General features: G+C 37.0%; 2 protein-coding genes across 7 annotated transcripts in view; one reads left to right on the top strand and one right to left on the bottom strand.

Annotated features, from left to right (window-relative positions):
* The window catches only part of CCDC186 (coiled-coil domain containing 186), a 66,554-nt gene extending 55,275 nt beyond the window's left edge, over positions 1-11,279 (bottom strand). The window contains exon 1 of the mRNA XM_007478974.3: positions 11,063-11,279. The gene's annotated coding sequence lies outside the window, so the exon portion shown is untranslated. The remainder of the gene's footprint in view (positions 1-11,062) is intronic.
* Positions 11,280-13,274: 1,995 nt separating this feature from the next.
* TDRD1 (tudor domain containing 1) overlaps positions 13,275-26,223 on the top strand; it is a 63,407-nt gene continuing 50,458 nt past the window's right edge. For 2 of the 6 annotated variants that reach the window (XM_056803756.1, XM_007478972.3), the window contains exon 1: positions 13,298-13,459. The gene's annotated coding sequence lies outside the window, so the exon portion shown is untranslated. Of the gene's footprint in view, positions 13,460-20,912; positions 20,930-26,223 lie in introns of all 6 variants that reach the window. The other 4 variants (XM_007478970.3, XM_007478969.3, XM_016428522.2 and 1 more) reach the window with 4 other exon arrangements.

The following is a 26,223-nucleotide window of genomic DNA, read 5'->3' as shown; positions in this document are numbered from 1 at the left end:
TGCAAGACAAAGGAAAAGTCAAAATAACCAGATTATGATCAGATAAAGGAATTTCAGACTTCAAGAATATGGAAGTAGGACACTACTAGTAAGTGATGACAAGATCAAGAATATAATCTGTGCAGAGTTGAGGTAGGGTAGAAGAGTAGATAAGTCATGGAGCAAAGAATAGGTTTAGGAACTGAGAAATTAGGAAATTTGAGGGTGTCTATCTATCTATCTATCTATCTATCTATCTATCTATCTATCTATCTATCTATCTATCTATATTTTGAAGAGCAGCTAGGTAACTAACCATGCTTAGAGACAGGAGGTCCTAGGTTCAAATGTGACTTAAGATACTTCCTAGCTGTGTGACCATGGGCAAGTCACTTAACCCCCATTGTCTAGCCCTTACCACTCTTCTGTCTTAGAACCAATAATTAGTATTAGGGGGGAAAAACCATATATATGTTGAAATCCACTAGTATGAGGGCAGAAGTTGAGGAGAAGAGAATAACTATGAGATAGGCACTTAACTCACTAAAGAAGGCAGAATATCCTAAAGATAGATAGATAATAATTACAAGATTTTTACTGGGATGAAATATGGATTGATTTAATCTTAAAATAGAAGTTACTGCTGGTGGAGTTGTGAATTGATCCAAACATTCTGGAGGACAATTTGTAACTATGCTTATAAGCCTTTAAAAGAATGCCTACCCTTTAAATCCCGCCATACCACTGCTGAGCCCCCCCCCCCAAGAGATAATAAGGAAAAATATATGTACAAAAATAATCATAGCCATGCTCTTTGTAATGGAAAAAAATGGAAAATGAGGGGTTGTCCATTGATTGGGGAATGGCTGAACAAACTGTGGTATCTGATAGTGATGGAATACTATCATACTGAAAAGAATGATGAACTGGAGGAATTCCATGTGAACTGGAAAGATCTCTAGGAATTAATGCTGAGTGAAAGGAGAACCAGGAAAACATTATACACAGAGACTGATACATTATGACACAATCGAATGTAACAAGACTTTTCTACTAGCAGCAATGCAATCACCCAGAACAATCCAGAGGAACTTAAGAGAAAAAGCTATCCACATCCAAAAGAAAGAACTGTGGAAACAGAAATGCATTAGAAAAATATGTGATTGATCAAGTAGTGCAATAGGGATATGATTAGGGTTTTGATGTTTAAAGATCACTCTACTGCAAATATAACATGGAAATGGGTTTTGAACAATGATACATGTATAACCCAGTGGAACTCCTTGTTGGCTTGTGGGGAGGGGGGAATAATGAATCATGTAACCATGGAAAAATATTCTAAATTTTAAAAAGGGAAAAAAAGAGAAATTACTTAATGATGAAGTAGAAGGAAAGTCTGGAACAGTGGGGAGCAAAGAGTATTCCAACTATCCTTCAACAATTAGTGAGTTGTGGAGAAACTGAAAAGAGTATCCAGGGAAACTGTCATTGAGAGGGAATCACAACAGGAACAAAAAGATGAAAAGAGAAAGGAAAAAGTTTAGAATGAAAGCAAATTTGCTATGTATGGTGCCACCATTCCAGAGAGCACAGTGAAAGTGGGTAGGAAGAACTTGAATGGTATGCTGGTGGATTTGGGTTGATGGGAATGGGAACATGCAGTAGGGGATAGGGAAAGGAATCTGTGTAAAAATGAAAGCCCATGTACAGAAACTAGTAGGGGTAAGCTATGATGGAGTAAAAGAATGTTAATCACTGTGAAATGAAATCAGGTAGATAATCATCATCCCTAAGGGGCCAAGTGTACAGGTGAGGCAGGTCAATAGTAGAGAGTTAGCAATAAGGCTGAGACTTCTCAGAACATGGAGGTTCCAGGTAGAAACTCACCAGTCACTGAATCAGTCTCAAGGCAGCCAAACTGAAGGCATGTAGCTGAAAAGCAAGGGGGCAAAAAGGAAATGGGAGTAGGAATAAAGAGCAGTAGGCAAGGCACTTGGTATAGAAGTTGTATGTGGCCATTCATAGTCCACAGCTCTCTGTTTTTTCCATAAACTTGGCATGAGCCTTTAGTCAGTTAATGACCACTTATTAAGTATTTACTATGTGCCAGGCATAGTGCTAAAAACTGAGGATGCAAAAAAAAGGTACAAACATCAAGAAATTCACATTCTAAACGAGTAGTTAACATGTAAATAATCCATATTAGATAGAGAATAGTATAAAGGAAAAGTAATCTCAGAAGAAGGCACTGAGGGTGAGGGAGAAAGATAACTAGGTAAGGAGTAAGGACTGACAAAAATCTCCTACAGAAGGTGGGATTTGAGAAGCAAGCTTTATTAAATCCTTTGCTAGAAAGAAAGCTATATCTATATATTTCCTCCAATCTACCAGTTTTGTTTCTGCACCCACACATATATAATGTTAATTTGGCATGACCTATTATTGATGAAGCTATGATGGTTCTTTATGATCATTAATTCTTTTCCTAGGGATGAGATTCAAGGGTTCATTTATGATAGATGGAGTGAGCACCCCTATAAATCTTCAACTTAAAAAATATGATTCTTATTACTGAGATTAGGAAGTTCTGTGTGGTTGGGTTAGCCATGACAGTTTGAGTTGCCTTTGTGAGATGTAATTCCCATTCAATGTACCCAGTACAGGAAAGAAGCCTAATTAGATGTGATATTAGACTAGCATTTTGTACAATATTTTTCTATATATCGTATCTGTATAGCTAGCTGTATCAGGCTTGCCTTACATTCAACAGATGAACATTTTAAAAAATATGAAAAAATTATTTTAAAAATATATCACTACTTGTATGACCTTGAGCAAAGCCACTTTATCTTTCTGGCTTTAACTTCTTCCTTTGTAAAAAGAGGGAGTTAAATTAGATCTCTAAAGGCTCCTTATATATTCTATGAGTCCAAATATAGAATATTTAAAGAAACACTTCACTGAATCTTTTTGTAATGCATCCAAGAACAACAACTATATATTGTCAGTAACCAACAAGGGTATTTTATAGGTACTGATATCATTTGTCTTCCAAAATGTCATTATGGAATATGGAACAGATGTTGAACTTCTCTAACTCCCTTTAAACAGCTCATTATTTATTTACCATTTATGAATTTACCCAAACTCTTAGGTCCTTCTATTATGATTTTGTAGATTTCATTCAAACTGGCTGAAATTTTTGGATCCTAATTTAGTCTTCTAATTTATCAACTATCCTCTCTGGTTTTATGCAGCCATGTAACCTTGACAAGAATGCCATCTATTCAGTCCAAGTCACTGATTAAAAAGAACAGAAAGAAAGGGCAGCTAGATGGCTCAGAAGATAGAGCAACTAAGGCTAGAATCATGAAAACCTGATTTCAAATCTGGCCTCACTTACAAGCTATGTGACCTTGGACAAGTCATTTAACCCTGTCTGCCTCAGATTCCATCATCTGTAAAATGAGCTGGAGAAAGAATGGCAAATCACTTCAGTATCTTTGCCAGGAAAACTCCATGGTTCACGGGGTCATGAAGAGTCTGTTACAACCAAACAGTTCTGCCTGTACCCATCCCATCCCCTCTACCCTTCCTAATCCTTTCAATATTTTCCATTCTGATTTATCCCATAAATCACTAACAGATTAATTTTCTAATGCATAGAGCTTACTATATCACTCCATTGTTCAATAGTTTTTTATTACTTACTAAGTTCAAACACCTTAGCCAGAAATTCAAGGCTTTCCACAATCTAACTCCAATCTACCATTCTATTCTTTTCCATTCTATTGGCACATAATACCACACCGCATTCAAAATGGACCAAATCTTCCACAAACAACATATACTTTTCCATTTCCATACTTTTACTATTGCCGTTCCTTGTGTGTCTTCCCTCAATGCCTACTGAAATTCTATCTGGCTCAAAAACTGTCTACCTGCTCAATAAAGTTTTTCCTAATCTCTCTCACCATTACTTTGAAGTAATGGTAACTCTTTCCCTTCCTCAAACTCTTATAATAGTCTCTCTTTTAAGCTGTTACCATAGTCTATTTTTACTATATAATTACTATGTATCCCTTATCTTCCCTCCTAGATTCTAAATTCCTTAAAAGCAAGAACCTTTCTGATAACTCCCTCAAGGTAAATGGCAGGATTTTGCACATAGTGGGTATTTAACTAATTGAGCTATAATTAGTGGGGTAGGGGCAAGAATTAAATGAATTAAATAAGAGGAACATGTGTTTTATAATTCTTAAGAAGGGAAAGGAGGTAGGGAAGAGATGTTAAGGTCAGCACCCCATTTTTAACTACCAGAATGGTCTGGCAATTGTCCAGTGTGAGCAGGGGAATTAGATAGCAATGCACAATTTAGATTAAGCACATTTATAGGTCACCTATTCAGAATTTAGAAAGTGTCTATAAACCCTTAAAGTAGTATTAAATACACATGGCTCTGAACAATAAGATACAACTACCAAACTTGCCTGAGTTTAGGTAATTTTTATAATAAGAAAAATATGTACTTAATATTTAAAACTCTGAACACATATAATCTCATAATTCCATTATTTGCCATTTCAGTAAATTTTGACACAGTACTACAGGACCAATTCACACTTCAAAATTATTTCAATGGAGTGGGAAGTGGTTTCGCTCTTACTGGAGCTCATCAGCTGTAGGTAACTGGTCAGTGAAGATGTTTAATCAGATCTTAAAACATTTTGTATGCACCTTAAAAAACAATGGTAATTGTTTCCCAGGAACATTTTTCAATAATTTCACTTAATGCCTAAAAAAATCCCACTTCTAATGATTTGTTTTCTATAAAAGTCAAGGAAGTAAAAAAGAACTTCTTTATCAAATGTTTTTCCTCTGTCAACTGAACTATTTTAAATATGAATCTTTATCTTAAGAAATTACAAGCTTAAAAAAAATTTTAAGCTGAGAATTGATTTTGATCATTTTAAACATCATCACAAGAAAAGATATCCTGTTATATCTACCAGAAATACATTTCCAATATAAATCCAAAAAATATCTGCTACTATATGTTGCATCATTATTCCTTTAAAATAAATATAATAAAAAATAATCATGTATTGTTGGCAAACAAAGACTAAAATATTATCCAAATACTAATGTAGGGTTATATTTAGAAAACTAACAATACTTTATCCGTAAGCACAATCTGATGTACCTTGTTTTAAAACTACATCATAAACTACTAAGTAGTTATTGCCTTCTCTGATCAAATCCTTATATTCTTCCACCTCTGGAACCATCTTACTTTTGTAGAACTTGCTCATCACCCTTATGGTGATCTCTGGTGTTTTGAACTCAGCCTATTCTCAGTCCATTAGCTTGTTTCTGCCTAAACTCTTGCTAATTTCACTTAATGCCTAAAAAAAAATCTAGAAAAGTGATGGTGAACCTTTTTAGGGACTCTGTGCCCATGCCCTGCACCCCCACTGTGTGCCATTCCCCACCCTCCTAGACTATATGCATTGCCCTGTCCCCCTGCATTGGTGGGGCAGGGCATAGCTCCCACCTGGGTTTGGGGGACCCAGACACCCTCGGGGTGGGCAGAGTGAGGGGGTTGCCCAAGCCCAGAGGGGAAGGTGGGGGAAGCCTAGGCTAGGAGAGGGCTCAAAGACCCAGTGCCCCACCCCCTGTGTTTGAGGAGTGGGGCCAGGCTGGGACAGGGCATGGGTGCCTACAGGGAGGTCTCCACATGCCATCTGTGACATATATGCCATAGGCTCACCATCATGGCTCTAGAATGTCTCATCCCTTTATAGTCATATCTCAACAACTGATCCTGGATAAATTTCATTATTTCTTTCTTGTTCCCAGGCACTGCTGGGGCAAAAACAACAACAACAACAAAACCCTTTCAAATTGTCTCATCACTATTTGATGCTCTCTGTATTTAAGAGCCCAATAAGGTTAATCCTGTTTGTTCATTTTTAATTGTCTCTATACACTCCCAAGAGTAGCTGTTTCTTTCTCAGGCCCACTCACTTTCTGCAGCTGACCATAGTTAGAAAGACAGAATTAACAATGAGTTTTCTTAACTTCCCTCCTCTCCAAAAAAAAAAAAAAATTTGAAGAGTCTGAAATCAAGTAATATAAGACATTGTTTCAGCTTACAATCTAGTAGCAAAGAGATAAGGCATATAAAAATGTCAGAATTCTTTCTCTCTTTTCTGTTATTTCTAGCTTTCCTCCCACTCCTTCCAAGTCATCTATTCATAGATTATTTTCACTTCTACATCATATATTTTCAACAGTTTCTTCTCCACTAGTTCCTCTTGGCTACAAATTATCCCCAGGTCTCCTACAGTTTAAAACAAAACAATAAAACCTACTGCAAGTTACAAACCTCTCTTTCCCTCAACAGACAAATTCCTCAAAAATAGTCTACTCATTGTCTGGACATAACACATGGCTCATTTACTCTTAATACCCTTGAAATCTGCTTCTGCCCCCACTACTCTACTGAAACTCTGTTAAGAACATCAGATTCAAATAACTCAAACTGCAAATTCGACAGCCTTCTCTTTACTCTCCTACTCTGACAATTATCAGCCAGTATTTTACTGCTGCCAAGGTATTCCTTCTTGTTATTCTCTCTTCATTTAAAGTCTACAATACCGCATTCTCTCCTTAACTCTAGAAGCTTCTCCCTTCTTTACTAGTTTCTTTTGGTCCTCCTAGGTCCATGTTTGCAAACCTATGGCATGCATGCAGGAGCATGCCAAAGGGGGCTGCTCCCTTCCCCCTCTCCACCTGTGGCCCAAGGGTTGCAGTTTGGGCACTCGGGCTCTAAAAGGTTCACCAGTATTGTCCTAGGTCATAAATGTTAGTGATAATCCTAAGGACTTCCTTTTTCCTATTTTTTCTTTGGTCAGACTTCTGATTTCTTAGGAACAGATTTTAGAGAAGAACTATTTTAAACAATACAAATTAGGGATAAGTTATGTTAGGGATAGGATTTGAAACCAAATCTTCCTGACTGAGAAAGCTTTCTATTCACTATGCTATATTGCCTCTCAAAGTTATTTCTCAAAATGAATTCATTTTGGCCACAATTCTGCTTTTCCAATATTCCATATTTTTATTAATAGAACAGTCACCCTTCCAATTAGTTAGGCTTCAAACCTCCCTTAGTATTCCCCAAACTTCATAATCTAATGCAGTGCTAACTTCAATGACTTTGTTGTTTAGCCATGTTGGACTCTTCTGACCTCCTTTGGAGTTTTCTTGGCAAAGATCCTGGAGTGATTTGCTATTTTCTACTCCAGCTCACTATAGATGAGGAAACTGAGGCAAACAGGGTTAAGTGACTATACACCTAGAAAGTATCTTAGGCTATATTTGAGCTGAAGATGAATCTTCCTGACTCCAGGTCCCACACTCTTTCCACTATGCCACCTAGCTTAGCCTGGCCAGTGCCTTTATAGCTTCAATTATTCTTTACCCTTCCTATTACTACCCTAGCTCTGGTCCTACTTATTTCTTGGACCATTAGAACTGATCTATTTGGAGGCACCTAGGTGTCTCAATGGATAAAGAGCAAGACTTGGAGATGAGAGGTCCTGAGTTCAAATGAGACCTCAGATACTTCCTAGCTATGTGACCCTGGGCAAGTCAATTAACTCCAATAGCCTACTGCTTACTACTCTTCTGCCCTGGAACTGATGTTTAGTAAATATTCTAAGACAATTCTATGTTTACAATCACCAAATTCAATTCAGAAGGTGTCTCAAAACAAAAGAAAAACAACAAATTCCGGCTTGTGTAGATCTCATAATTAACAAAGTTTCTCAGGTCATCAGCATGACTTCCTTATATTGAAACTTTTTAGTTGAAATTTAAATTTTGCTGAAATCTTTATATTATATACAGAGACAGAAACTAAAAGTTGGAACATGAGTATGGAAAGGTATAATTAGGTAAATACTAAATATTAACTATGGGTACAGCATTATGCTAAGCAAGTATCTGGTAAAAAGCCCCTGTTTTTGGAAGAGGGGAATACAATTAGAGGTCAATCAAGCAACAATATAACCAACCAAATTTTAGAAATTTTTTTTTTTAAATGTGTGAATTGTTCAGACATTCCTCCCTCCCCACATTCATTAGTAAGAGACAAAATTTGATGTGAAAGGTCAATTTGCAGCTAGAGAACATGTCTCAGGGTCGGGAGGACAGGGGTTGGAGTTTTTCTGTCAGGACCCTAAATAAGTCATTTAATTTTTCAGCCCCCTCCCCCCCCAAGCAACTCTGTTAGACAGGAATATACTTGTTTGTTTGTTTATTTTACTGTCATTGACCCCTGTGGCTGTCTGGGGAAGCCTATGGGCCCTTTCTCGGAATAATTTCTATGGTGACTATTTGGAATTTGGTGAGCAGCCCTGAGACAGCAGTGTTCCTAGAAAGTGAACAGGTTGTAAACAGGTAAGGGAAACACCCACACCAAATACACAATCTTTGTAGGGCATCAGTAAGCAGAAGGTATACCTTATCTGCTGCTGCTCAATTCTGCTTCTGTCTGGTCTTGAGGGCATAAAGAAGAGTTAGTTTCCCTAGAATAATCTTGAGACAGTAATCTAGACTGTTGTACCATAAATTACCTCCACACTGGTAACATTAGTATTTTCCCCCTAATATATTTCATGCATTTCTCTCATATTCCTCTAATAAAACAGACTGTAAGCTCCTCAGGGGCAGGGACCATCTTACTTAAGCTTAACTGACACATTGAGTAACAAATGATAGGCACTTACAAATTATATGTTATGTATGTTATATATAATATTTGCTATAGTAATATATATACACATATATATCACTATCCCCTCAAATGTAGATAATGAAGTAAAATGAGAAAACAAAAAAGTAAGCCTAATATATTTATGTAGATTTTAGAAATCGGCTAGAGTTTATTATTTCATTTTTTGTACTTTTAAGTTACACCGGTAAATAGGTCCTGCCTCCCCTCCCTGAAAAAAGTAAAAATGAAAAAGGAGGGGAGAGAGGAAAGCTACATAAGGATCTATAACACCATAATAAACTGATAGTTCAATTAGAAAATATTTTTAGAAATTATTCCAGGGAAAACGTGTTTCTGAATGTTCATCCAAAATTGTCTATCTTACCTAAGAATCACTTCAAAAGTACATGCAGTCATATGCTTCACTTTGTGAGCATAACCATTATAGAACTGAAGCTATTTTCTAATATTCTAAAAGATCTTCCGTTCATAGCACTCATTTTTAAACATTGATAACATTCTATCTTGTTTTTTACTTATTTGTATATGCATTTCTCTCCTACCAAACTGAAAACTTGAAGAACATGCTTTATTCATCTCTCTAATCTCTCACTGCTCTTTAAACACTTTTTCTGCAAGAGTAGGTGCCCAATAAGTTTATTACAAGAGTGCTCAACTTTTATCAAATAGTCATAGATTTTGACAAGTCAGAGACTGAAGAGGAACTTTTAAACAGCCAAAACAGTTTCTAAGTCATTCTACTCATGTTCATCAACAAAAAGAACTCAGAAAAAAAAAAACTCAGAAAGTCAAATGGGATTGTGGACCTACATAATAATTGTATTAAAATGACTAATATTTAATCAAAAATTTCTCAAGGTCCAAATGTTGTTACTATTATTTAGAGATGACATTTTTAAAATGATGCCATCCTTGAATTAAATAAAGTTCACAAATATCTTGTTATAGATTGTAACATGGAATTTAAATCAGATTTCACTCTCCTGGATTCTGTCACACTTTCATTCAATTTAATCCATTTGACTATAGTCAGAAAAACAAACCAAGACAAATTGCTATTCCTACTGTTTAAGTCTTTTACAATTACTGTTACTGTTTCCCCAAGTACATAGGTCATGAAAAGTGCAGACTAGTGTACCATTCAATCTCACTCTCAAAAGTTTTCTTTAGTTTTTCCCCAAAGAAAAACAAACTGAAAACAGGATGCAAGACATATTTAGGTACTGTGCACCACATATGACATACCTGAGCGTTTACTACTAGACAGCAGAATCTCATAAAACCAAATGCTTTCTTACTGAATAATAAATTAACTACCTGAATGGATACCAAAACACGACTTAGTGAAAATAGGCTTACTTGCTTCCTGCATACTTTTTTTGTGAGAAATCCTCCCAATCTGAATTTCCGGGGGTCTGGGGTGGGGTATGGGTTCAGTTCGAAGTGGCATTTTCAGGCGAACACAATAAACCGGGCATAAAACACTAAAGACAAACTGTCCTGTCCCTGCTAAATCAAATCGATAAATAGGAACAGACCAGGAATACTGCTGCAAGCTGTCTACCATTTACTGAAATATATAAGGTTTTTCCCTTCTTTCCAGTCCTGCCTCAGTTCGTCGTTCGGTCTTCATCGAATTGTCAGGAGCTCATTAAATGCTTGGCCGCTCTCGGATTCAGAAAAGGCACTAGATAGAAAAGCTATAGGCACCCCCTTTGTCCCCAACTGGAGGGAAGAGGTTCCATAACTACTCGCCGCCGCCACAACAAAAAGGCGAGAAGAGCCAAAACAAGAGCACCACAAGAAAAATACAGTTTAAGGAACAAACGAATTTTCTCTCTGCAATTGCCTCGTAGCAGACAGGCATCACGACACAAGCTCCCCTGCACATCTTCCATCGCTGAGCCAGCACGATCAGAGTTTGCTTCAGATTCGGTCTTACCTTCACCTTCCTGCTTTCCCTTATGGGAATGAGGGGGAAGAGGAGAGCAGGGTACAGGGCTCATAACTTTACCTACACCCCTTTCTTCCCCGCCCCCTCCCCCCACACCTTTCCACTCGAAGAAACAAGACCCAGAGCTCGCTCCGCCTTCCGGGCCTCAGAACGTCCCCGTCGCCCCCACTCTGAAATGGGCCCCAGGCAGGAGGAGTGGGGCGTAGGGTCCCGGCCCCCTGCCCCCAAGGAGACTCCTTAATTCCAGGACTTTTCCTTCCCAGCCTGAGCTCGACTCCCTTTAAGCAACTCCCCTCCCACTTTCCCCCAGCCTCCGACAGTCTTACCCGGCAGTGAGGCAATTAGCTAAGTTGTCAACCTCTCCATAGCGATGTCTGGAAGGCCAAGGGAGTAGGGGTTCAATTCGGACTGGGGGGGAGGCGCGATGAGGAAGGCCGGGAACCTTAATCTTCACCCGCCACAGTTTTCCCCAAACCCCAACAGAGCTGACACATCAACAAAGATGGCGGCGACGCCGGACGCCGTAGAACCGGCCCTTAGCTCCAGCTGGGAGGGAGGGGCGGAGGCTGCTAAATCAGCCAATCATCGTGAGGCTAGCGACGTGACGTAAGGGCGCACCTTGAGCCACAGAGCAACCTGTCCGCAGTGGGCAGGGCTTAGGAGAGGCTCCTCCCCACTCCGCTTCAGTCACCTTGTTTGCGGTGCCAGGAGTTTACCCTAGTTTTTGCTTGCTGTTTATCTAGGAGCTTGAGTTACCTGAGGCAATTTACGGCTCCCCGCCTTTTCCCTTTCGGGGAAACCCAAGTATATCACCTTTGAATTTTGTTCTCTCTGTTCCAGATACAAATTCTTTATCTTGGTCCTGGGGCATAAAGAAACAAAAAAGAATTGCAAACCAAAGGCCCTCCCTCTCCTGTACCTCACTGAGTGGAGTCTCTTAACCATCATCAGCCTCTTCATTAAGGCTGAAAGTACAGTTGCCAAATTCTTTGCTCTTGAACATTTGGCAGAAGTGTCCTAGCAAATTAAGATAACCTTTTGTTTGGGGGGTGGGGGGTGGTAGTATAACAACACTCATTGCACCTCAGAATATAAGTGAAGACCTTAATTTAGAAGAAAGGCTAAAAATATGCAAATCTTATTGTGACTTCTTACTTATCACAAATGTTATCAATAGTTCTCAAAACAGAAAAACAAGTTTCTATGCACCTTCACTATTGTTAATCGACAGTAATGTGTATTATTTACCTCGTATATTTAAAGGTAAATAATTTAAAATATTGGTTCATTTTTTAAAAGTCTTTTTTGCAGAGAAAATATAGAAGTCCAGGTGCACTGGGGGAAAAGGTGTGCTTAGTTTCAGAATACAAGCAGATGAATAATATGGAAAATATGTGAAAGCATTGTTTCGAATGCAGTTGGTTGGAATCCCACCAACTACAATTCCCCAGCAGAATGACTAGTAGAATCAATCCAACTCTCCCAGCCTCAGTTTCCTACTCTGTAAACTGATATCTGAATCACTTTAGATAGTCATCTCTAAAAGCAAAAGCAGATATAACAAAAATAAATAGGGACTTGAAAATTATGTTTTGATAGTAGTTTACATAAAACAAGTGTAATTTTACATTAAATAAATAAATCCTGCATGCCACCTTAAAAAATAGATACAACAGGGGGCAGCTGGGTGGCTCAGTGGACTGAGAGTCAGGCCCAGAGATGGGAGGTCCTAGGTTCAAATCTAAACTCAGACACTTCCCAGCTGTGTGACTCTGGGCAAGTCACTTAACCCCCCCATTGTCTTGTCTAGCCCTTACCGTTCTTCTGCCTTGGAGTTGGCTCCAAGAGGAAGGTAAGGGTTTAAAATAAGATAGATATAACAGAAAACTTGCTGAATTCTAAGATAAAGTGGATGATATTTGAATTCTGCTCTCCTATTTAATACCGTCTTGGCTATGAGCAAGGAGTTACTGACAGCTAGAAAGACTGGATAGTTTATAAGCTTTTTTTTGAAAACAAGTTGAAAATGTAATAAAAATTTTAAGTATCCTAATTTTAAGCATTCATTTAATAAAGACTTAAAGATTTGTGGTTTTGTTGGTTTTTTGTGAAAGAATCAGAAGACACTGGCAGGGGAACCTCATGTAATGAAACAATTTTTTAAGTTTCTCAATTTTAAGTATATTTTTAATACTTAAAGATCTAGAGGAGACACTGCAGAGGAACTTTCCAGATGTAATGAAATTTTTAAAAAAGACTATCACAATTTTAAGCATACAATTAAGGATCTAGAGGAGTGTCTAAAGATACTTAAAGATCGGGGAGATATTTTTTCGTGAAACATTCTCAATTCAAAAGATACTGCATAACTGTCCTTACAAGCACCCCAAAGTCTCCTCTATGCTTACCAAGACGGGAATCATCAGAGCGCACTGTCCTCGCCTTAAAAAAAGCAACTCTAGGGCACATGCGCAGCAGCTTCTCAGCTAAGGCACGTGCTGCTGCCTAACATCCAAGTGTGCACGTGCTGCCCCCTAACATCCTTGACAGCACGTGCCTCTTGGCTGCGCAGGCGCAACCAGTCGAGGGGGGGTTGGGGGCTGGCTTGTTGTGTAGTGGTGGTGATTCGTATCCGTTTGAAGCCTCACAGGGCTTAGAGAGGAGTCGTTGGGTAACCAGGAGCGCAGAGGGCCACTGTGACCCACTCTTGAACCCGTTTCCAGGTAAGGGAAGCTAATGGGAAAGTCTAGGCGGTGTGGAGCTGTACAGGAGAGGAGAAAGTCGGGAAGCAGAACTAAGCCCGAGGCAGGGGCCTGGAAGCAGGGCCTGGCTCCAAGTCTGGGGGACCTGGAAGGAGGAGGTGACCTAGACAACCCAGGAGAAGGCCTAAGTTGGGGAGGCTGGAGAAGGGAACGGAGAGATGTCCCAGAGGAGGCCCTGATTCCAATCCCCTGCCCCCTCCCTCGTAAAAGACCGTTTGGAGCCCCTTGGCAACCTTGGATGCCCTTAAAGGAGAGGAGCAGACTGAAAACCCCTCAAAATGGGCCCCTGGTATGCACACACTTATGTTTCCTTCCCATTTGGTCTTTCCCCTCACCCCCTTGTCATCTAGTAAAAGGAAGTGACCCGACATTTATTCGATTTGAACAAATTAAGTAAATTAACAAAACAGTGTTCTACTTAAATCCCAGTCAACTACAGCAACAATAGTGCAGTACTCTTAGCAGGCCCTTTATACACCAGTGCCACTGTAAATATAATTTGTTGTGGGAATGGAGTGGGGTGGGGATTGGGGACAATACCCTTTCCATGGGCCTGGAATTTTTTGTTGTTAAAGGTTATTATTTACTTTGTATTTTAAAAAAAAAAAACTCCTAAAGGAGCTTCTGGTTCACTTTTTTTTTTTAAACTTTTTTCCCTAAAATATCAGGATCATCACCCTATAATATTTTAATGGGAGAAAAGAAGAAATGGTCTCTTTGTAGTTAAATGTTATTAATATGAGCTATTATGTGCCTTTTATAGGAAGTCAAAAAATGTTCAAGTCAGCAATGTAATTAATGCATTGGGGAGGAAAAAAGAACCTAATTAGGAATAAAGAGAATTTGATCCTATTCCCATCTAGCACTTCACTGTGACTTTTAAAAGCATATCTCTTAATCATCTGGCCCTTACTTATCTAACAAATAAGAGAATTGGACTAAATAAAACAGGTTGGTTTTGAGCTTCTAAATTCTATTATTCTAAGTACCTTAAGCTCATCTTTAGCTATACATTCAGCTTGATAGGCAGCATGGTGTAGTAAAAAGTTTGCTTAATTAAAAGTTACAGGAGTTGTATTTGAATTCTCCTCTCTCTATATATATTACTTTGAGGGTGCCACCTTCCCTCATTCCTTGAAACTAAAATCAGTGGGCTCTAAGGTCCAATACAGCTTTAAATCTAGGATCCTAAGTAAAATTACTTCATATTTATAGCAGACATGAAAGTGGTTCCCTAATGGGACTGTAGGGGGAGTGGAAAAGAGAGGAAGTAGAGGTGTAATAAATTCTGGCACCTTAGGAAAGCAGCAAAAAAAAAAGGGGGGGGCCTTCAACTCAGCTACCTAATTCATAAAGTGAAACTAATACAAGATTAAAACAAATACTATAAGAGACAAGATCTCAGAACAGCAATATACCCTGTAAGAGCCTAGAAGACCATAACATCTCATAGTTAAAAAGATTGAGAGCACTATAGGGTATTCCCTAGGTCTAGGTGCCAAGGGAGAGTGGGGCCAGGAAGTTTACATGGGTTTCTGATGTTATTCTGTGGGAGTGTATGGAGGAAACATTTAAGGTGGTAAATTTTATTTTATTTAATTTTTCTTTTGGTTTGTTTATTTTACATCACCCAGATTTTGCAATATATCCAAACTACCCAAACTTTTCAAGAATTTCTCTTATAATAAGGAATAAAAAAAGGGAAGGAACACTTAAGCAAAACTTACCAAAACATTAATCAAACCCCATGTTATAAGGCTACATTGTAATCAGAGTTCTCTATCTCTAGACCTTGGCTTATGCAAAAAAAGGAGATGAATTCTCCTATTCTTTGGGACCAAATTGAGTTAATTATAATATCACAGCATTTTGTTTTTATTTGTTGCTTTTTCCTTTACCATTGTTATCCTCAATATTGTTCCCCTAGTTTCATTTATTTCATTTAGTATCAAAACATGTCAATCTATAAGCATTTATTAAGTGCCTACTATGTGCTAGGCACTGTGCAAAAAAGAGACATAAGGCTTTCCATGCTTCTCCATAAACATAAATGGACTTCTGGTTAGTTAGATACATAAGCCTTTATTTAGTATCTACTATGTGCCAGGCAGGTACTGGAGATACAAAGACAAATCATCCTCACCTTAAAAGAGCTTACATTCTTTTGAGGGAAACAACATGTACATAAATATAGGCAGAATGTATGCAAAATAAATACAAGTTATTTTGGGAGGGGAGTGCATTAGGAGCTGGGAGATTAGGAAAGGTTTCAAGTATATAAGTTTATCCTGTATATATGCTGTTTGTACATAGTGGTTATCATGTTGTCTTCTCCATTAGACTTCGAATTCCTTGAGTTCAAGAGCTGTCTTTTGCCTTTCTTTGTATCTCATATAGTAGGTGCTTAATATTTTTCCATCTACTGGACTTAGTCTTGAAAGAAATAAGATATTTTAAGTAGAGGCAAGGAATTAGTGCACTCCAGGAATAGAGGATAGACAATACAAAAAGCATAATGTTGGGAGTTAGTGTCCTTTATAAGTATGGTTTGGCTGGATTGTTCTACTCAAGAAACTCTGGCAGTTTTTTCCCACCGTAAAAAGTGTTGCTATAAATAATTTGCTATATATGGGATTCTTTTTACATCACTGATCTCTTTAGAACATATGCTTTTGCAGTGGGATTGCTGAAATAAAAGGTGTAAACCTCGAAGTTGTTTTTGTAGCATATCAAATTGCTTTCCAGAGACACTGAACCAATTCACACCTCCATTTGTGCACTTTTATCTCCACAACCCTTACTGTTGAGTCAAGCAGCATTTATTTCATTAAGCATTTACTAAGCTCTTACTGTGTGCCTGGCACAGTGCTAAATGCTTGAAAATGAAAGGAAAAGCAAAAACAAACCCTGAACTCAAATACATCATATCCTAATGGGAGAGATGATAGCCAAGCAACTATGAACAAGCAAGTTATTTACAGAGTAAATTAGAGTCAATCTTAGAGAGATGGCCATCCCTTTGAGGGGGTTGGGGGAACAGGGAAAGGCTTTTTGCTGAAGATGGGATATTTGCTGAGACTTAAAGGCTTGAAGCCAGGGAAGCTAGAAGGCAGAGAGGAGGAGGGAGAGCATTCCAAGCTTGGGAGAGAGCCAGTAAAAAAAAACACTACATAGAGTTAAGGAGAATTGGAAGGTTATGTGCAAGAAACAGCAAGGAGACTAGTGTCAAAGTATTGCATTGTACCTGGAGAAAGAAGAAGAAAGGTATAAAAAGAAAGCATCATGCCAGATGCTATCTATTTTCCTTTAAAAAACAAACTGGAATTTATATTTGATCCTGAAGGTAATAGGGATCCACCTGAATATATTGGCAAATTGGTCAAACTAGAGCTTTAGGAAAATAGCTTTGACAACTGAGTGGGGAAAATTTAGAAGCAAAGATACCAATCAGAAGGTCATAGCAGGTGTGAAGTAATGAGAACCTGCACCAGGGTGTTGACTGTCAAAAGAATATATTAAAGATGTTGGAAAAGTAGAATTCAGAGGATTTGGCAACACATTGTAGGTGATGGTCAAGAACAGTGAGCAGTGGAAGGTGAAGCATGAGGATGCCTGGGTAATAAGGACATTAGGAAGAAGAGAGGGTTTTTGAGAAAGTTGAGTTCAACTCATGTTTTATTATGTCTAAATGTTTTCCAATCCGAGATAACTAAAAGGCAGATTTGGGAGACTGGAGGAGAGGTTATGACAAGATAAATAGACCTAAGACTCAACTACATAGCTCCTATAGTCCATGGGAGTTGATTAAATCAATCGAAATGGTATAGAGAGAAAAGAAAAGAGGGCCCATGACAGAACCTGAGGGGAAACCAGGTGTTATTGGAGGATATCTAGAGTTACAAGAAGTAGAGTTACTGCACAACCTAGATGAAGATTCAGCAAAGGAGATTGAGAAGAAGCAATCAAATAGGTAAGAGGAGAACTTGAAGAGAACAGAGAAAGGAGAATAAAGGAAAAGAGAGTGATCTAAGAGATCAGGTAGGATTAAGTTTGAGAAAAAGCTATTTGATTTGGCCATCAAAAGGTCATTGGTAATTTTGGAGAGAATAGTTTAAGTTAAAGGATTAGGTCTGAAACCCACTGTGGCGTTAGGAAATAGTGAATGAAAAGAAATGGCGGCACTAATAGTAGAGTAATTTCTTAAGGGAGTTTAGCTACAAAAGGGAGAAATATAGGATGATAGGTAGCAGAAACAGATCAAATGAAAGTTTTTTGAGGACAAGGAGAGAGACATAGGTGTGTAGCAGGGAAGCCACCAATAGAAAAGGAGAGATTCAAAATTATGGAGAAAATGGATGATTCAAGGGGCAGTCTACAAGGTGGGATGGCATATAATCACTTATGTTTCTGGAGGGGGGCAAGCCTTGGCAAGGAGAAAGGTCACCTTCATATGATGAAAGAAGAGATTGTGGGGAAGGAAAGGTCAGTGACAGGGTAAGGGGACAAAGGACTGGAGTATAGAAGAGAAAGTAGAATTGAACTGGTTCATTATGTGGTCAAGGTAAGGAAAGTAGAATAGAGTAAATATTGTCAGTGCAGGGATGATGGTCTGAGAAGAAACTGAGGAGTGCAGGGATTGGGATCCCAGTGACAATAAGCACAGCATTAGGGTTGCAAGACAAAGGGAAGGTTGAAAAAATCTCATATTAGGATCAGATAAAGGAATTTCAGAGTTCATGAATGTGGAAGTAGAACATGAGTGAGTGACAGCAAGGTCAAGAGTATGACCATCTCTATATATAGCTGAAGTAGGGTGAAGGAATAGGTAAGTTGTGACTAAAAAAAAATAGTTTTAGGCACTGGGAAGTTAGCAGGGAGTTACCAGTATGGATGTTGAAGCCCCGTAGAATAAGATCTAGAGCAGAGAAAGACTGTGAGATAGGCACTGAACTCATGTCTTGAAGGTGTGTAAAAACTGTTTCTAGCATTTTGATTGGGTGATTAGTGTGGATTAAATGAACCTGTCAAAAACCATTAATCAAGTAGCTACTCTGTGCCAAACACTATATACTAAGTGCTAGGGATACAGTGCCCACTCTCAAGAAGCTTACAGTCTAATGGGTAGACAACACACAAACATCCATGTTCAGAGAACCTACACACAGGATAAATTGAAGATACTGGAGGGAAGGCATTAGAATTAAGTGAGGCTAAATGAGAAAGCAAGAGAGAGCCTGAAAGCACCAGTGGTGATCAGAAAATATCTTTATTCCCAAACATGATTGGGTCATTTGGAAGAGTAGCCAATTCTGGAAAGGGGTCCCAGCTCATTGTGCCATTAGAATGGGGCCAGGTCTCAGTGAGTGCAAGAAGACTGGAGGAATGAGAAAGAGTTTGAGATAAAAGCAGTTTTGTTACTAATGGAATAGATGAGAACACCCCGGAAGGGGTTGGAGAGACCTGGAGTAGTATATTGATGATGAGGGGAATGAGGAAAAGAGAAGTAGGGCAATTGAGAACAGAGTAATGGGGTTTATACAGTGACATGGAAGCATCCATCAGTCGTTAGAATTTAATTAGGAGTCTGAGTATGATAATCAGAGGAATGAGGTCAGGTATTTTATCTCTGGCAAGAGGGATGAATCAGTCAGGAACTTTGTCAGCATATAGAGGGTTTTTTTTTTAATGGTGTTAATATAAAGGACATGTATCCAATTTGAACTTATAGTATATGATATAAGATGCTCGTCTGAATCTAATTTTTGCTTAACTACTTTCCAGATTTTTGTCAAATAGAAATTTCTTTCCTGGTACTTTTCCATTTTATTATGTTCTGTTATTTCTATACTTCGGAAGAAATTCAAATTTTGTTAAACTATACATGTAACAAGTTTTTAAAAGTCTTTTAAAATATTATTTTATTTATTTAAAGGATCTAAATTTTTGTGCCAGAGATATCAGTAGCAATATGACTAGATGGTAAACCCTAAACTATTTTCACCTGACTGCAGTGTCTGAGGCTCAGCCAACCCAGAGTACTATTATATGAGGGCCCCATCCCCTAGCCCCCAATTCTAGCCATCTGTTTTAGAGGTGACATTAAACTGAATTTATTTAACACACACTTATCGCTTCTTAATGATTAGGAGACTTCTACCACTGCACATCTGGTTGGTTTTTTCATTGAATTGGTGCTGTTATGTTACATAAAAAGAATTGGAACTCAGTAGCACACGTTTTTCCTTTTAATAAATTAACTATTAATGAGAGTATCAACTTACCTGAAAAACAGGCATTTAAAGAAAGAATTGTTTGAACATTTGATGAATGATCTTGTAGCATTATTCCTGTGACCCTGAAAAAAATGTCTTAATGCATGCAAGTATGGCTTTATTTTATAGGGTTTTTGAAAATGTCAGTCTTTTTTTAGTCCTCTGGTATTCTACAAGAGATTAAAAAAAAAAAAGTATCCCTAGCAGTAACACTATCCTTTGTTCCATCACTGCTATCTTCTTTACTTCTCAGCAGTAATTGAAGTAGCAGGCCTATACAGTTCATTTTTACTTCTATACAACAAGCACTTATTGTGGACCTACTGTGTGCCAGCCACCTTACTAGAAATTGGGGAGAGGACAAAAAAAGAGTATTTCTTTTTTTTTCAGCAGCTTAAATTCTACTGGGAGAAAACATTGGCACAGATTATTAAAAAAGCAAAAATATATCCCAAGTGAGTTTGGGTTTGTTTTTTTGGTTTTTTGGCAGAAGAGGCAGAGTGGTACAAAAGGTAAGTCTTAAGCTTGAGCCTTTAATGGAACTAGGAAATTCAAGAACCTTCTAAAGTTCCATGGATATGAGGTACAGTGAAGCTAGTTGGCACAAGGGATACATATACTGAACATGAAGTCAGGAAAACCTGAAATCAAATCTGGCCTCAGGCACTTTAGCTAGGGTTACCCTTCCAGGGTGATTTTGAGGATGAAAGGAGATAATATTCAGAAAGTACTTTGCAAACATTAGTTACTGTTATTGCCTGTGCAGAGTCATAGGGGCAAGAGATACAATGTCCTGTGTGGGAACAGAAAGTAGACATGTTTAGCCAGAATATGGAGTACCTTGTTTTTTGGCACTGAATTCTCTACTTGAAAAGCCTGGGTGATCCTAGGGGTCTGAGAGAACTGATGGGGTTTTCAAGGCCAGTATCTGAAATATATTGATAGTGTGATCCTGAGCAAAACATTAATCTCTCAATACCCTAGAAAGCTCTTGAAGAACTCTTTAAATGACAGAACAGTTCACCCTTCTGTGTTGGTATTGGGAGTTCCCTAAACTAATGAAATCACAGGTCTGGAACCAAAAGACTACCTGGTATAACCTAATTGAATTGAGATTCTTTTCTTTCTTTTCCATTTTACAGCTTTGTGGAACTTAAAGGTAGGTTCTTTAGAAGAAAAACATCAAGAGAATAAACAGACAAGCAAGGCTCATCAGTATTATCATGCTAAATTAATTCTTTACTGAAAAATCCCTACATAAAAGATTTTTTAAAAAATTTTTGTATGTGAAAGTATTTGTGTCAAGTTCATAATAACAAAAAAATTTCCCATAGTTGAGTGAAGAAAAGATCTTTTTTGATGTTGAACAGTCAATCATTAAACCTAATAGCAATTTATAATTAAATTTCATGCATAAACTGTCATAAGAATGTTTTTCTGGCCTTAACTATATTCTTAATCTTTTCATTTTCTTTTATATAACCATTTTAGATAAAAATCTTTCTTTAAAAATTTTTAAAAGAAATTTTATTATACAACATGGTTTTGTTTTGTTTTGTTTTAAACCCTTACCTTCCATCTTGGAGTCAATACTGTGTATTGGCTCCAAGGCAGAAGAGTGGTAAGGGCTAGGCAATGGGGGTCAAGTGACTTGCCCAGGGTCACACAGCTGGGAAGTGTCTGAGGCCAGATTTGAACCTAGGACCTCCCGCCTCTAGGCCTGGCTCTCAATCCACTGAGCTACCCAGCTGCCCCCAGCATGTTTGTTTTAGCAATACAATTATTTACAGTGTAGTGCATGTGACACATTTTATCAGTTAATATTCTCCATCCGTTACCAATAAGAATACTATTTCTAGCACTTCTACCAAAGCAATACATTGAAGTAATTTTTTTATTAGTAGCAAAATGCTATAGCATATTGTCACCATTCTTCTTTGGTATTTTGATACTTGGTATTGTGACAAGGAAATCACTTTTAAAAGACTGATATATATTAATTTAAGGTCGCCAAGGAATTCAGCTATGTAATTCCTAAATGAAAACTCAAGTCAGCCGTCAACCTTTTATGGAGTTTTAATTACAAACAGGAGGAAGAAAGGAATTAGAGATAGAGAGATAGAGGTAGAGAGAAAGGGGAGAGAAGGGAATAGGGCTTAAATACCCCTTCTGTTTAGGCTGGGCCAAATGGCCCAAGCCCTTAGATAGCTGGGGCAAAGAAAGGAGATCAGTCCCTATTACTCACGTGACCAAAATGGAGAAACAGTCTCAGAGCCCCCACCTTCAGCTTCCTTCAGAGCAAGCTTCTCAGAGCACACCCCAACCACTCCGACCAACTCCTAAAAAACCACCACCTCTGAGTCTTCAGATCCCTCTCTCTTTGAGGAAACCATCCAAGTTCCTCCCCTCAGTTCTCACATCTACCAATCACTGTCCATCAATTTCCCTGTGCCAATGGAGGCTCTAGCTTAACCCAGGACCGCCCAGAGGTCTCTGGCTTTGCACATGTCTGTTGAAGGTCATATTTTCAAATAATTAAATCTTTGATCCTTTGCTACAGCCCTTCCTAAATCCTGTTAACCTGAGTAGGGTAGAGATTGGAATAATTAAATTTTGATCTAGGCTGCAGCCCTTCCTTAATCCTGTTAGGACTGAGTAGGGTGGAGATTGATTCCAAGTATCTCCATTGTATCAATTCCAAAATCAATCATGACTCAAAGAAATTCCTGTTCTATTCTTAAGCATAGGTCAAAGTCCTTTCCATTGTTCAGCAAAAGGTTTCTGTCCTAAAGTAATCTTAAGAAGGGAGGAGGGGGAAACTCTCATGCCAATGGGGTTCACATTCCAATAGCCAAGACCCACTCTCAATAGGAAATTTTTCAAGTATGAAATTTCCCAATGGTGAAATTTCCAACATTTATAAGTCTAAGAAATTTTGAGGTTTACAGTATTGTGATACTCTATTTTGGTATTGTGATCCAGCCTCTGAGTTTTAATTCAGAGCAATACTGCTGCACAGCCATAAATTATATTGAAATAAGTATGGCACATCAAAGCATAAATGTCCTTTAGTATTTCCAAAAATTATTTTGTATCACCCACAAACCTGCACCCTCCTTGAGCAAAGTGGGTAAATACATAAATCCCTCAATACTTTAGCTTCAGAGTCCAGCCAAAACAAATTCTCTTATTGGCCATGTCCAAATTTGTTCATGTATGTCTATATATTTTAAATGCATCACCTCTCTGTCAGAAAGTGAGTGCAATATTCTATCAATATTCTTTTGGAATCATGCTTGATCAATTTGTCAATTAAAATTCTAAAATTTTGCAGAGTTTTTTTTTTGCCCCATAAATTATTCTCCTAGTTCTGCCTTAATTTCATTCTGCATAAGTTCATAGTTGCTTTCCCAGTTTCCTCTGAACCTTTTTCATTTCATTTCATTTCATGTCATTCCTCTGAACCGGAATTCATTTCATAATTTCTTATGGCACATTAATAATCTATTATATTCACATACCACAGTTTATTTAGCCACTCCCCAATCAGAGTACACCTTTTTACTTTTTGATTTTTTTTGCCTACCAAGAAAATTGCTGCTAAAATATTCTTGTATAAATAGGTCATTTTCCTCTTCTTTTTTTTTTGGCTTTCTTTTGGGGCTTAGATCCATTAGTTGAGAGGCTAGAAGGTCATATAGATTTTGGTAACTTTGGGACATAATTCCAAATTGCTTTCCAGAATGCCAGGATAAATTCACAGCTACCTCAATAATGTACTGTTGGTCTACCTATATTACTATTCCTCTCAGCATTTGTCATTTTCCTCTTTTATTATCTTTGCTAGTCTGTTAAATGTGAGGTAAAACCTTAAATTTGTATAAATTTTCAGTACTCTTAATTACTAGTAATTTAGAGAATTTTTCAATGTTCTTTCATTTTTAATCAGTATTCCTTTTACAAAGTTGTAGCTTGTAATGTATCTGCATTCTTCTACTTCTGCTTTTTATCACTGTATTGTTTCCTACAGTTCTTTCCAGTTTTCGTAATTTAATTCATACTTGTAGATCTTAATTGCAGAATAGTATTCTATTAGATCAGTATATTAAATTTGCTTAGCTATTTTATCTATTGGACATTTATATTGTTTCCAGTTTTTTGCCATTGCATATAATGCTGGTAGGATTAGGTTTATACAAATAACTATTCTTTGTTGTTTTGATTACGGTTTCAGGGAAATTTCCCAACTATATTATTCATAGTAATTAGCTTTTAAAACTTTTAATGTAATTGTTTTTCAAAAAGATTCTATAATTTGCGATTAAACCAACAATGGAGGAGTGTACCTTATGCTACACAATCTCAATAACATTGATTTGATAGGTATGAAGTGGTGGCACCTTATTGTGGTTTCAGTTTGTGTCACTTTCATTATTACTAAGATTGAGAATTTATTTTCTCCAAATAATTATGACACTATTATTTGGCATTTTGTTGGAGAACTAGTGTAAATAGCCCACTGATGGATTTTTCTGGGTTTTTTTGTGTCATCTGATAGTTTTTATGCCTATTTTACATTATGTTCTAAAACAAGTATGCCAGAATCCATTTCAGATTTTTTCTCTTCATTGTAATTCTTTATATTTTGCTTATTTACCCACATAACTTTCTTTATGACTATGTCTTAGTCTTATAATGTCTCTTCCTTTTTTAAATTTATTCAAAAATATTTTATGCTGAGAGTAAACCTAGCTTAATTATGAGAAGTCTTTAATATTTTCACATTTAAATTCATAGGAGCCTATGATTTCCTTTTCATTATGTTGCTTTTAAAGTTAACATCATATTTGCCTCATAAAAGGCATATTTTCTCTTTCTTTATTTTTATGAACTAAATAGTATGCAACAGACTATTCTTGAAAAAATTGAAACCATACTTCTTCTACCATACTTATGCCTGTGTTTTATTTTTTAATTTGGGGTGGAATAATTTGATAACTCATCTTATTTCTGTAACTTCGATTTTTCTACTTATATTACTCATTTGCTATTGTGTTAGCTTGGGGACTTTAGCACAATATCTAATACATAATAAGCACTTGAAAAATGAATTTTTTCTTTTATTAGGATTATTTTTGTACTTGATAATTTTTCTCTAAGCTTTCACATTTGCCATAATATATTTATATAGTATTTCCCTAATTACATTCTTGTTTTCTTTTGTGATTACTTTTCATTTGTCAGTGTTGATTTTGCAGCTTCATTTATTTCTGCTCTTACTTTTATCATCTCTTGATTTTTTTACATGGATTATTACCTTGTTCATTATTTAAAATCTTTTATGTTGTACGCTTAATTTATTTTTCCCTTTTTTTTTCTTGTTAATGTAGGCACTTAGCAACAAAAATTTCTTTCCTAAAAGCACTGGCTACCTTTAATAGATTTTGATATATGACCATTGACATCTTTTAAAACTTAGTTGGCTTTCTGATTTTTTTCTTTAGTATACTATAATTGTTTTTAGTTGTCATGTGGTTGTATAATTTTTGTTTCTCTTATATTTTAAATTCTAATTTCTGGGGTTTTAATTTATATAAATCCCTCAATACTTTAGCTTCAGAGTCCAGCCAAAACAAATTCTCTTATTGGCCATGTCCAAATTTGTTCATGTATGTCTATATATTTTAAATGCATCACCTCTCTGTCAGAAAGTGAGTGCAATATTCTATCAATATTCTTTTGGAATCATGCTTGATCAATTTGTCAATTAAAATTCTAAAATTTTGCAGAGTTTTTTTTGCCCCATAAATTATTCTCCTAGTTCTGCCTTAATTTCATTCTGCATAAGTTCATAGTAGCTTTCCCAGTTTCCTCTGAACCTTTTTCATTTCATTTCATTTCATGTCATTCCTCTGAACCTGAATTCATTTCATAATTTCTTATGGCACATTAATAATCTATTACATTCACATACCACAGTTTATTTAGCCACTCCCCAATCAGAGTACACCTTTTTACTTTTTGATTTTTTTGCCTACCAAGAAAATTGCTACTAAAATATTCTTGTATAAATAGGTCATTTTCATGTATACTTGAAAGGACTGTATATCCCCTATTTTGCCCATTTAATTCTCCATTATATATTATATGCATATATATATAATACAGCTTGTGAAGTAAGCAGTTCCAATATGATTTGTTGTTAAATCTTTTTTATTTGTTACACTTTTATAGTAAAGTCATCCCTTATTGTACTATTATGGTACTACAGTTTATTTCTTCTTGGGTCATAATCTTCTAAAAATATATTTTACTGTTAAATTGTTTGATATGTATAAATTGAGAACTATTGCCATGTTATTCTTTCCTTTTGCCATTATGTAATGTCTTTGTTTATATGTTTTGAATTCTACTTCATTAGATATTGTTATTGCCATTTAGGTTTTTTTTTTT

This window comes from Monodelphis domestica, chromosome 1, assembly GCF_027887165.1.
Source record: "Monodelphis domestica isolate mMonDom1 chromosome 1, mMonDom1.pri, whole genome shotgun sequence".
NCBI classification, from domain to species: domain Eukaryota; kingdom Metazoa; phylum Chordata; class Mammalia; order Didelphimorphia; family Didelphidae; genus Monodelphis; species Monodelphis domestica.
Note: the sequence above shows the minus strand (reverse complement) of the source record. Positions and strands in the feature narration are given on the sequence as shown.